Here is a 12,038-nt window from a genome sequence, read left to right on the forward strand (position 1 = left end):
GAGGGGATGGAGAACTATTTATCATGCTACTGGAAGTCAGAAGAAAGCTGGAGTAGCCATACTTATATCAGACAAACTAGACTTTAAATTAAAGGCTGTAACAAGAGATAAAGAAGGGCATTATATAATAATCACAGGGTCTATCCATCAGGAAGAGCTAACAATTATAAATGTCTATGCGCCGAATACGGGAGCCCCCAAATATATAAAACAATTACTCAGAAACATAAGCATCCTTATTGATAAGAATGTGGTAATTACAGGGGACTTTAACACTCCACTTACAGAAATGGATAGATCATCTAGACACACGGTCAGTAAAGAAACAAGGGCCCTGAATGATACATTGGATCAGATGGACTTGACAGATATATTTAGAACTCTGCATCCCAAAGCAACAGAATATACTTTCTTCTCGAGTGCACATGGAACATTCTCCAAGATAGATCACACACTGGGTCACAAAACAGCCTTTCATAAGTATACAAGAATTGAAATCATACCATGCATATTTTCAGACCACAGTGCGATGAAGCTTGAAATCAACCACAAGAAAAAGTCTGGGAAACCTCCAAAAGCATGGAGGTTAAAGAACACCCTACTAAAGAATGAAAGGGTCAACCAGGCAATTAGAGAAGTAATTTAAAAAATATATGGAAACAAACGAAAATGAAAATACAACAATCCAAATGCTTTGGGATGCAGTGAAGGCAGTCCTGAGAGGAAAATACATTGCAATCCAGGTCTATCTCAAGAAACAAGAAAAATCCCAAATACAAAATCTAACAGCACACCTAAAGGAAATAGAAGCAGAACAGCAAAGACACCCCAAACCCAACAGAAGAAGAGAAATAATAAAGATCAGAGCAGAAATAAACAATATAGAATCTAAAAACACTGTAGAGCAGATCGATGAAACCAAGAGTTGGTTTTTTGAAAAAATAAACAAAACTGATAAACCTCTAGCCAGGCTTCTCAAAAAGAAAAGGGAGATGACCCAAATAGATAAAATCATGAATGAAAATGGAATTATTACAACCAATCCCTCAGAGATACAAGCAATTATCAGGGAATACTATGAAAAATTATATGCCAACAAACTGGACAACCTGGAAGAAATGGACAAATTCCTAAACACCCACCCACTTCCAAAACTCAAACAGGAGGAAATAGAAAGCTTGAAAAGACCCATAACCAGCGAAGAAATTGAATCAGTCATCAAAAATCTCCCAACAAATAAGAGTCCAGGACCAGATGGCTTCCCAGGGGAATTCTACCAGACGTTTAAAGCAGAGATAATACCTATCCTTCTCAAGATGTTCCAAAAAATTGAAAGGGAAGGAAAACTTCCATACTCATTTTATGAAGCCAGCATTTCTTTGATTCCTAAACCAGACAGAGACCCAGTAAAATAGAGAACTACAGGCCAATATCCCTGATAAATATGGATGCAAAAATTCTCAATAAGATACTAGTAAATCGAATTCAACAGCATATAAAAAGAATTATTCACCATGATCAAGTGGGATTCATTCCTGGGATGCAGGGCTGGCTCAACATTCGCAAATCAATCATCGTGATAATCACATTAATAAAAGATAAGAACCATATGATCCTGTCAATCGATGCAGAAAAGGCCTTTGACAAAATCCAGCACCCTTTCTAAATAAAAACCCTCGAGAAAGTTGGGATAGAAGGAACATACTTAAACATCATAAAAGCTATTTATGAAGAGCCCAGAGCTAACATCATCCTCAATGGGGAAAAACTGAGAGCTTTTTCCCTGAGATCAGGAACACGACAGGGATGCCCACTCTCACCGCTGTTGTTTAACATAGTGTTGGAAGTTCTAGCATCAGCAATCAGACAACAAAAGGAAATCAAAGGCATCAAAATGGGCAAAGATGAAGTCAAGCTTTCACTTTTTGCAGATGACATGATATTGTACATGGAAAATCCGATAGACTCCACCAAAAGTCTGCTAGAACTGATACATGAATTCAGCAAAGTTGCGGGCTACAAAATCAATGTACAGAAATCAGTTGCATTCTTATACACTAACAATGAAGCAACAGAAAGACAAATAAAGAAACTGATCCCATTCACAATTGCACCAAGAAGCATAAAATACCAGGGATAAATCTAACCAAAGATGTAAAAGATCTGTATGCTGAAAACTATAGAAAGCTTATGAAGGAAATTGACGAAGATATAAAGAAATGGAAAAACATTCCGTGCTCATGGATTGGAAGAATAAATATTGTCAAAACGTCAATACTACCCAAAGCTATCTACACATTCAATGCAATCCCAATCAAAATTGCAGCAGCATTCTTCTCGAAGTTAGAACAAGCAATCCTAAAATTCATATGGAACCACAAAAGGCCCCGAATAGCCAAAGTAATTTTGAAGAAGAAGACCAAAGCAGGAGGCATCACAATCCCAGATTTTAGCCTCTACTACAAAGCTGTAATCATCAAGACAGCATGGTATTGGCACAAAAACAGACACATAGACCAATGGAATAGAATAGAAACCCCAGAACTAGACCCACAAACGTATGGCCAACTAATCTCTGACAAAGCAGGAAAGAACATCCAATGGAAAAAAGACAGTGTCTTTAACAAATGGTGCTGGGAGACCCGGACAGCAACATGCAGAAGAGTGAAACTAGACCACTTTCTCACACCATTGACAAAAGTAAACTCAAAATGCATAAAGGTCCTGAATGTGAGACAGGAAACCATCAAAACCCTAGAGGAGAAAGCAGGAAAAGACCTCTCTGACCTCAGCCATAGCAATCTCTTACTTGAAACATCCCCAAAGGCAAGGGAATTAAAGGCAAAAATGAACTACGGGGACCTTATGAAGATAAAAAGCTGCTGCACAGCAAAGGAAACAACCAACAAAACTAAAAGGCAACCAATGGAATGGGAAAAGATATTTGCAAATGACATATCGGACAAAGGGCTAGTATCCAAAATCTATAAAGAGCTCACCAAACTCCACACCCGAAAAACAAATAACCCAGTGAAGAAATGGGCAGAAAACATGAATAGACAGTTCTCTAAAGCAGATATTCCGATGGCCAAGAGACACATGAAAAGATGCTCAACGTCGCTCCTCATCAGGGAAATACAACTCAAAACCACCCTCAGATATAGTGGCCAAAATGAACAAATCAGGAGACTATAGATGCTGGCGAGGATGTGGAGAAATGGGAACCCTCTTGCACTGTTGGTGGGAATGCAAATTGGTGCAGCCACTCTGGAAAACAGTGTGGAGGTTCCTCAAAAAATTAAAAATAGACCTACCCTATGACCCAGCAATAGCACTGCTCGGAATTTACCCAAGGGATACAGGAGTACTGATGCATAGGGGCACTTGTACCCCAATGTGTATAGCAGCACTCTCAACAATAGCCAAATTGTGGAAAAAGCCTAAATGTCCATCAACTGACGAATGGATAAAGAAATTGTGGTTTATATACACAATGGAATACTACGTGGCAATGAGAAAGAATGAAATATGGCCCTTTGTAGCAACGTGGATGGAACTGGAGAGTGTGATGCTAAGTGAAATAAGCCATACAGGAAAAGACAGATACCATATGGTTTCACTGTTATGTGGATTCTGAGAAACTTAACAGAAACCCATGGGGGAGGGGAAGGAAAAAAAAAGAGGTTAGAGTGGAAGAGAGCCAAAGCATAAGAGACTCTTCAAAACTGAGAATAAACTGAGGGTTGATGGGGGGTGGGAGGGAGGGGAGGGTGGGTGATGGGTGTTGAGGAGGGCACCTTTTGGGATGAGCACTGGGTGTTGTCTGGAAACCAATTTGACAATAAATTTCATATATTGAAAAAAAAAAAGAACTATCCCTAGTCTACTAGGGCTATTTGATAAGCCAAAATACAGTTCCTATAGGAAAGAGAGGATAGATGCTTAACTCTTTCCTGTAATTGCCTATTTTCCAAGTAAGGAGTTGGTGCCCTCTTCCCCATTGACAGATCTGTAAATGTTTAAGCTTCCCTGTGTTTGTAGGATTAAACTGTGATTAATGATGTATCTTTTAAAATGTATTATGGAATTTGAGGTACTAATATTCTATTTAGCAATTTTGTTTGTATCTGTACTCACAAGTGAGATTGCCTGTAGCATTGATCTTCCAACCTGGGGCTGAATGACCCCTCTACGGGGCATTTGGAAATGCTGTAGACATTCTTGTATAATTATTTTGTGTGTATATGTGTGTGTGTGTGTGTGTGTGTGTGTGTGTGTGTGTGTGTATATATAGTGGTACATACCTAGGAATGGAATTGCTGGGTCATAGGATAGGTGTATGTTTTGTTTTATGTGAAACTGCCATATCTTTGTACCATTTTCCTCTCCCACCATCCTTATAAACATTTGGCAGGATCTGTCTTATTAATTTTAAACATTCAGGTGGGTGTGAAGTGGTACCTCATTGTAGTTTTTTTTGCATTTCCTTAATGACTAATGGTGTTGAATATCTTTTCTTTTTTTATCTTCTTATGTTGAGCAACTTTTCATGTGCTATTAGCCATTCATATCTCTTTCTTTGTGAAAGATCTGTTCAAATGTTTTGCCCATTTTCTTTTCTTTATTGTGGTAAAACATACATACCATAAAATTGATCACTTTAGTCATTTTTAAGTATACAGTTCAGTGGCATTAAGTACATTCACATTGTTATGCAACCATCATTACTATCCATCTCTACAACTTTTTCATCTTCCCAAACTGAAGCTCTATATTCATTAAACAATTTCCTTTTGCCCTTTTCTCTCAGCCCCTGGTAACCACCATTCTACTTTGTGAATCTATAAATTTGACTGTCAAATTTAAGTGGAATCATACAAGATTTGTTCTTTTGTGTCAGACTTATTTCACTTAGCATAGGGTCTTCAAGGTTCATCCATGTAGCATGTTTCAGACTTTTCCTTTTAAAGGCTAAATAATATTTCATAGTATGTATATCACATTTTATTTATCCATTTATCCATTGATGGATATTTGGGTTGTTTCTACTTTCCTATTTTCTTTTATAGTTGCATTTTATATTAATTTTTTCTACTTTTACAATTGATTATTTTTGTTAATTGAGATAAAATTGACATAACATTGTATTAGTTTTAGGTGTACAACATAATGATTTGATATATTTATATATTGCAAAATGATTGCCACAATAAGTTTGGTTTATTGATTTTATTTGATATTGATTTTATTTACATACTATAAAATCCACCCTTTTAAAGTGTATAATTTAGTGATTTCTAGTATATTTACAATGTTGTGTAACCATCACCACTATCTAATTTGAGAATATTTCCAACACCCCAAATAGAAGTCCTGTAACCATTAGGGGTTACTACCAATTCCTCCTTTCTCCCAATTCCTAGCGACCACTAAATGTACTTTCTGTGTCTATGAATTTGCCTTTGATTTCATATAAATGGAATCATGTAATATGTGCCTTTTGTGTCTGGCTTCTTTCACTTAGCATAATGTTTTCAAGGTTCATCCATGTTGTAGCATATATCAATATTTTGTTCCTTTTTATGGCTGAATAATATTTCATCATAAGTATATATCATATTTTGTTTATTGGTTCATCAGTTGATGGATACTGGGGTTGTTTCAACCTTTCTGTTATTGTATATAGTGCTGCTATGAATATCCGTGTGCAAATTTTTTTTTTAAATACCTGTTTTCAATTCTTCTGGATATATACCTGGGAGTGGAATTGCTGGATCATATGGTAGTTCTATGTGTAACTTATTGAGGTACTGCCAAATTTTTCCACAGTGGCTGTACTATTTTATATTCCAATGAGCAATATATGAGGGTTACAATTTCTCCACATCTTTACCATTTTCCATTTTAAAAACTATAGCCATCCTAGTGAATGTGGATTATTATATGGATGAACCTTGAAAACATTATGCTAAGTTGAAGAAGCCAGACACAAGAGACCATTGTTGTATGATTCTATTTATATGAAATATCCAGAATAGGCAAATCCTTAGAGACAGAAAGTAGAATTGTGGTTACTAGGGGATGTGGGGTGGGGAGAATGGGGAGTGTTTGTTTAATGGGCACAGCATTTATTTTTGGGGTGATGAAAATGTTCCAGAATTAGATAGTGATGGTTGCAAAACTTTGTGAAGATACTACAAATCATTATATTGTGCATTTTAAAAGGGTGAGTTTTATGATATGTGAATTATATCTCAGCAAAAAAAAAAGCACAGAGTCTCATTTTAGGCCTGCAGGTAAGATTTGATGTTTAAATTTGTAGCATTTCTCTCTTATTTTTGGCAGCATGCATACCATGTAGAGTCACCATGAAAAGTAGTGTAGTTTGTTGACTGAAAAGGCACACAGCCAAGGGTCTGAATGGGGGCTGGAATTAGCCCATATCCTGCTCTCTAACTTGTGTCCCCAAGCTTGGTGCTGCCCCAGCCCAGGGAAGGAATCACCATTTTACCATTTTGTAATTCAGGGGCCCAGAGGAGACATCTTACTTTGATTTGTCTTCTTGGAGAGGCCATAATTTACTACATTGCATAAAGACTGAATATGTTCTAGTGGAGATCCTAGTATGATGGATACTGCTTTCTTGTCCTGGAATTTGAACCATCTCACAGCCTTTTACTCAGTCTAATAACCAGTTATAAAATACCCCTATAATTTTTCCAAAGGTCTGTTGACTGTAACTCACTCTCTGGTATAATTTCTATGTCAGGGTTTTTTAGCTGCAGGCAACAGAACTTGGTTCTGAGTAACTTAAGCAAAAATAGGGATTTTTGGAAGACTACTGGAGTTGATCAAAATCAAAGGAAGTGCTGAAAAACAAGGCCTCAAGGAAGTCAGGAACTAAGGAAGCTTGGAGTGTTTGGGTAGCAGAACCTCAGTGCTTGTAGTCTCCACTCAGGCTTTTAAATTCAGTCACAGAAAATCTGATTATTCCACTAAGAGGGATAGTGTTTCTTATCAGAACACAGATCAGGAAAGAATGCTGGACAAACCAAATAAAAGCTACCAATGGAGGTAAGAAAAAGATGGATGCCAACATCCAAGTGGAGATGTTGAGTAAGCCTTTAGATATATAAATGTAAGTCTCAGAGTGGAGGGCTAGACTGGGATAAACAATAAGAGGTTGTAAGGATGATCAAAATAATGGGCATGTTTGAAATTTCCCAGGAAGAGAGTAAGTGGCCATGCATCTCTCCAGCATCATTACCTGAGGGCAGGAACTCTTACTGTAACTGGAGAATTGTTTCTATGTTTTGGAGGACATGATATCCCTACTAATTGGGAAAAGTGTCCAGGGCATGGGAATATAACACTGTGCTGGGAACATTCCATCTCCTAAGAATGAGGTTGTTATGTGGAGATTTTAATGGAATGTAACTTCTTTCTGTCAGTTATAAGAAATGCCAGCTTATTTTTCCTCTCATAATTATTTATATTGCATTTTGTCCTGTGCTAAATGTTTTATGTATGTTGTCTTATTTAATCCTCACAACAAATTAGTGAAATCATTATTATCATCGTAATTTACAGATGGGTTACTGTAGTCTCAGAGTTTAAGCAATTTCCTCAAGGTCATATTGCTAGACAGCAGTGGAAATGGAATTTAAGTAAGGTCTATGTGAGTTAAAAGACATTTCTACCCCATATCAAATGATAAAGCAATGCCAATATTAGCTACAGTTTAGGATTATTGAGCCTTTGCTGTGTACCATGTAGTGTACGGAATACTTTATATGCATTATTTCATTTAATCTTCATAATAACCTTATAAGGAAAGTACTGTTGTTATCCCTACTTAACAGTTGAGGAATCTGAGGCTTAGAGATGTTAATTCAATGGTTGTCACAGCATAAGTGGTAGAGTCAGGGCTTTAACCCTTCTGTTTGATTTCAAAGCCTGTGTGCTTCACCAATATACTCTCCCCTATCAAAAATAACTAAATGTTAGAATCATGGCACTCTTCTCTGGCTGTATATTAGAATCAATCACCTGGGGAACCTGAAAAAATCGATGCCAAACCTATCATCAAAGATTCTGATTTTAAAAAAAAGATTCTGATTTAATTTATCAGGAATGTAAACCAGGCCTGGGATTTTTTTTTCAAAAAGCTTTTATTCATTCATTCAATTTATTTAATAAACATTTAATGTCTTTTGTATGCCAAACACTTTCTAGGCATTTACTTCCTAAGCAAGGTATATCAGTTAGCTGTCACCACAGTGATGCATAACAATGACTATCAAATCTTGGTGGCATGAAAAACTAAGAACTGATTAAGTGCTTATTCTCACACTTCTGGAGGCCAGCTGGGATTCAGCTGATTAGTCAGGGCTTTTTCAGACAACTCTGATTTAGGTTAGAGTGACTACTTGCTTCAGGACTATGAGTAAACTCATGTGGCTCTGCTTCATGCATCTCTCCCCAGACCATTGGACTAGCTGGCACTTGTGTCTCTCATGGCTCATCTCACACCAGTGGTAGAATCACAAGAAGGGACATGACCAACTATGCAAGTATATTTCAAGCTCCTGCTTGAGTAACATCTGTGTACACTTCATTAGCCAAAGCAAGTCTCAAGGCTGAACTCAAAGACAAGAGGTGGAAAAATAAGCCCCATTTCTGTTGTGTGGACTTGCAAAGTTCATGGCATAGGCTGAGAATTGGGACCAGTAAATAAACTTATGTGGGAAAGAATGAAAATGAACACTGAGCATTATACATAAGGAAACTTTCAAATGTATTAGAAAGTGGTAAGTAATATTGCAAACAAAATTCTGGAGGGTGATATGAAGGTGATTTTAATGTGCAGCTAGGGCTGAGAACCACTGATCTTACAGTGTTCAACCTGGAAAGAAACCTGCGCTAACAGTCCCTCAAACATTTTGAAAATAATAAAACAGACCCAGAAAGTAGAAGAATCTTACTTAAGGTCCATAGGTCGATAGTTACAGAAATGGAACTAGGGCTTCTATGTTTCCTAACGCTGTGGACTGTTTCTCTTGTACCACAGTATTCCGATCTATGGTCTTAGAATTCTTCCTTTATTAGTGGCACCAAAAATATGTTGTGGAAAGACACACTCATTCTTTTTTTATCTTGACCCTAGACATTAGAACTTGTACTCTCTAAATCCTGTGCTCCCTTAGTAACCCAATTCAGGGCCCAATTTCACATTTCTTATATTTGTATTGTCCAAAAGTTTACAGACATTCTATCCTCTTTTAGTTTTTTGCCTCTTCAAGTTGAAGACTGTTGGTTTTGATCTATCTTTGTGTGATCCCATAGTCCCACTCTAACAACCTACTTGGTTTATTGGGCCTTCTCTCTTCCCCAACTCTGTAATGCCTTGAGTAGTGTTCCTTGAGTTCCTTTTTACTCTGGGCTTCCACTAGGCCTTTCAGTCATCATTTCTGTTTTGGATTACAGTCTTCTTGATTTGCCAGGATGAACAGTCAAAAGAAAAGAAAAGATATGGAACCTGCTTGTACTTGGAGTTTATTGTCTGAACAGAAAGGTGAGTAACTGAATGAGGTAAGAAGAGGATACAATCTAGGTAATCCTGTTCATTCTCTTTCTCCTACGTCTCCTCATGGACTTTGGGATTTTTTTTCCGAATCTTTAACGTTGTGTTGCCCGTGTATAGGTGTGTGTATATTGAAATATTACATGGATACAGTATTTGCCTATTAATAATCTCTTTAAAATGTCTCCATATTTTTTATGTTTTCCAAAATGAGGAAAAAGAAAGAAAAGAGGCAACTGTGGTTTCTACTGTTTTCCATGATTCCAAAAGCATTTATAATCCTAAAAGACTCTTAAGTCTCTCCCTTTACTGTAACCACAGATTTTCACAGGAGACAGCACAAAAGAGCAAAGAGTGAAGATTGCTGGAGTTCTTCCCCTTGTGGCTGATTCCTGAGCTCCAGGGAATATTTAGTTATGGGGAATAGAAACTGATTATCTTCAACAGACTACTCACTTGCCTGCCCATTTCTGTGACATTCTAATATCTGCCTCTCCAGACTCTGCTTCCTCCCATCCATCTAGCCATACCTTCTCCCAAGTATAAGTCTCACTCTTGCTTTTAAAAGGTGTGCAAGTACTAAAAACCTATAGGAATGTGGAGGCTGTGTGTGTATGTGTATGTGCGTGTGCATGTGAACACATTCACATGTGCCTTCATTTGTGTATTTCTACCTATAAACCTATATATGTAAGTGTTTGGAATGAACGTATGTGTATATGTATTCAGATTGTAGATCATTGTATGTATCCGTCACACTAACATCAGCAGTGCCTTATTCTTTCTCATTAACAAGTTAAGTTCAACAGAAGCTCCAACAGAGGCAGTAGGCTAATGTTCAATGGAAAGCAAAATACCTAAAACAGTCACTTCAGATAATGTATGAGCCTTTAAGTTAATGCCTAAAATTTTCCTTACAGAGCATATAAATGTAAATGTTTATACCTTCAATATATATCTGAGAAGGTCTTACATTTTACTTTACATTGGACATTAGTTATAACTTTGTGGGTGAGTCAGAATAGATGTGAGATGACTTTCTTCCTTGTATTTCTGTCTGGGGAACAGCATGAATGGCTGTAGCAGTGTGGGTAAATTTTTGTATATTTCGTGTTTTGATGTGAAGGTGTATTTGTGCTTCCGTTAATCTCAACTCTTTCCTCCCACAGCTGCTTCAAATTCTCAGGCTTCATTGTCATGGAAGGAGCTCATAGGTAGATGTCTTCTCTCTTTTACTCTTTTTGTTTTGTGAAAAGTGCCTCCTATGAACCTGGCTTCTCATCCCTATTCCACTCCTATTCTTGCCCTGTATTCATTGGGCAGCAGCCTTTTTTTTTTTTTTTTGGTAGTATCTATGAAGCTCCAAACTGTTATAACAAATAGGAATTTTATATCAGATAGAATAGGTAATGGAATACCAGGAGGACCTCTGATGGTGGTCAGGCACCAGATGTACAGAATTTTAGATGCACAGGCTAGAATAGACCTATCCAATTCTGGAGTGATCTAAATTGAGGCCATTACAATAGTGGGCCAAATCAAGCCAGGGGCCTATTTTTATAAATAAAGTTTTAGTAGAGCCAGCCATGCCCATTCATTTACATATTATCTATGGCTACCTTCTAGCTAAGATGGCAGAATTGAGTAGCTGAAACAGAGACCCAAAAGCCTAAACTATTTATGGAATTTTACAGAAGAAATTTGCTAACAGTTATCTAGATCAGCATTCCCCAAAGCAGTTCTACAGAGCACTATTGTCCAGGAGAAAATAACTTTGCTTTTGGGAAAGGGTTATATAGTCATTTTAGACCAGAAAATGCTGGATTAAACCAAGTTAAACAGCCTTTTTTTTTTCTTTTTTTACTATAGGTCATTTCAGATCCTTTCACATGCTACATGCGTTGAGAAACTCTAAAAGGAGATAGAGGGTGTATTCCCTTTAACTTATTTGACCACTGGACTTCTTTTCCACAGCTCTCTTACTAATACCTTGCAAAATCGTGTTCAAAGGAACACTTATTTGAGAAATGCTAACTTAGACATTCACCTGACAGAAGTTTGAACTTGATAACTGACTCCTTGGATTATTTTTCTAGTTGCATAAAGTGAAAAACTATGTAATATAGTATTTAAGCATATGGACTATGGCTTTAGACAAACCTTAATCTTAAGTAAGTCTCTATCACTTACTAGCTGTTGAACTTTGGACAAATTATCTAATGCGATAAGCAGGACTGACTACATAATTGATGGGCTATGCTACAAAATGAAAACACAGGACCCCTTGTTCAAAAAATATTAAATCCAAGATAGCGACAGCAGAGCATTATACCAATGGGCCCTTCTGAGCACAAGACCTGTGTGTAGATTGTATACGCATGAACTTATAACCCTGGTAACAAAGTTCAGTTTCCTCAACTATAAAATGTGGATAATACCTACTTCATGGGATTAT

This window comes from Lynx rufus, unplaced genomic scaffold, assembly GCF_022079265.1.
Source record: "Lynx rufus isolate CCGP_SWC_20201006 ecotype Redwood Valley unplaced genomic scaffold, mLynRuf1.p SCAF_19, whole genome shotgun sequence".
Lineage (NCBI taxonomy): Eukaryota > Metazoa > Chordata > Mammalia > Carnivora > Felidae > Lynx > Lynx rufus.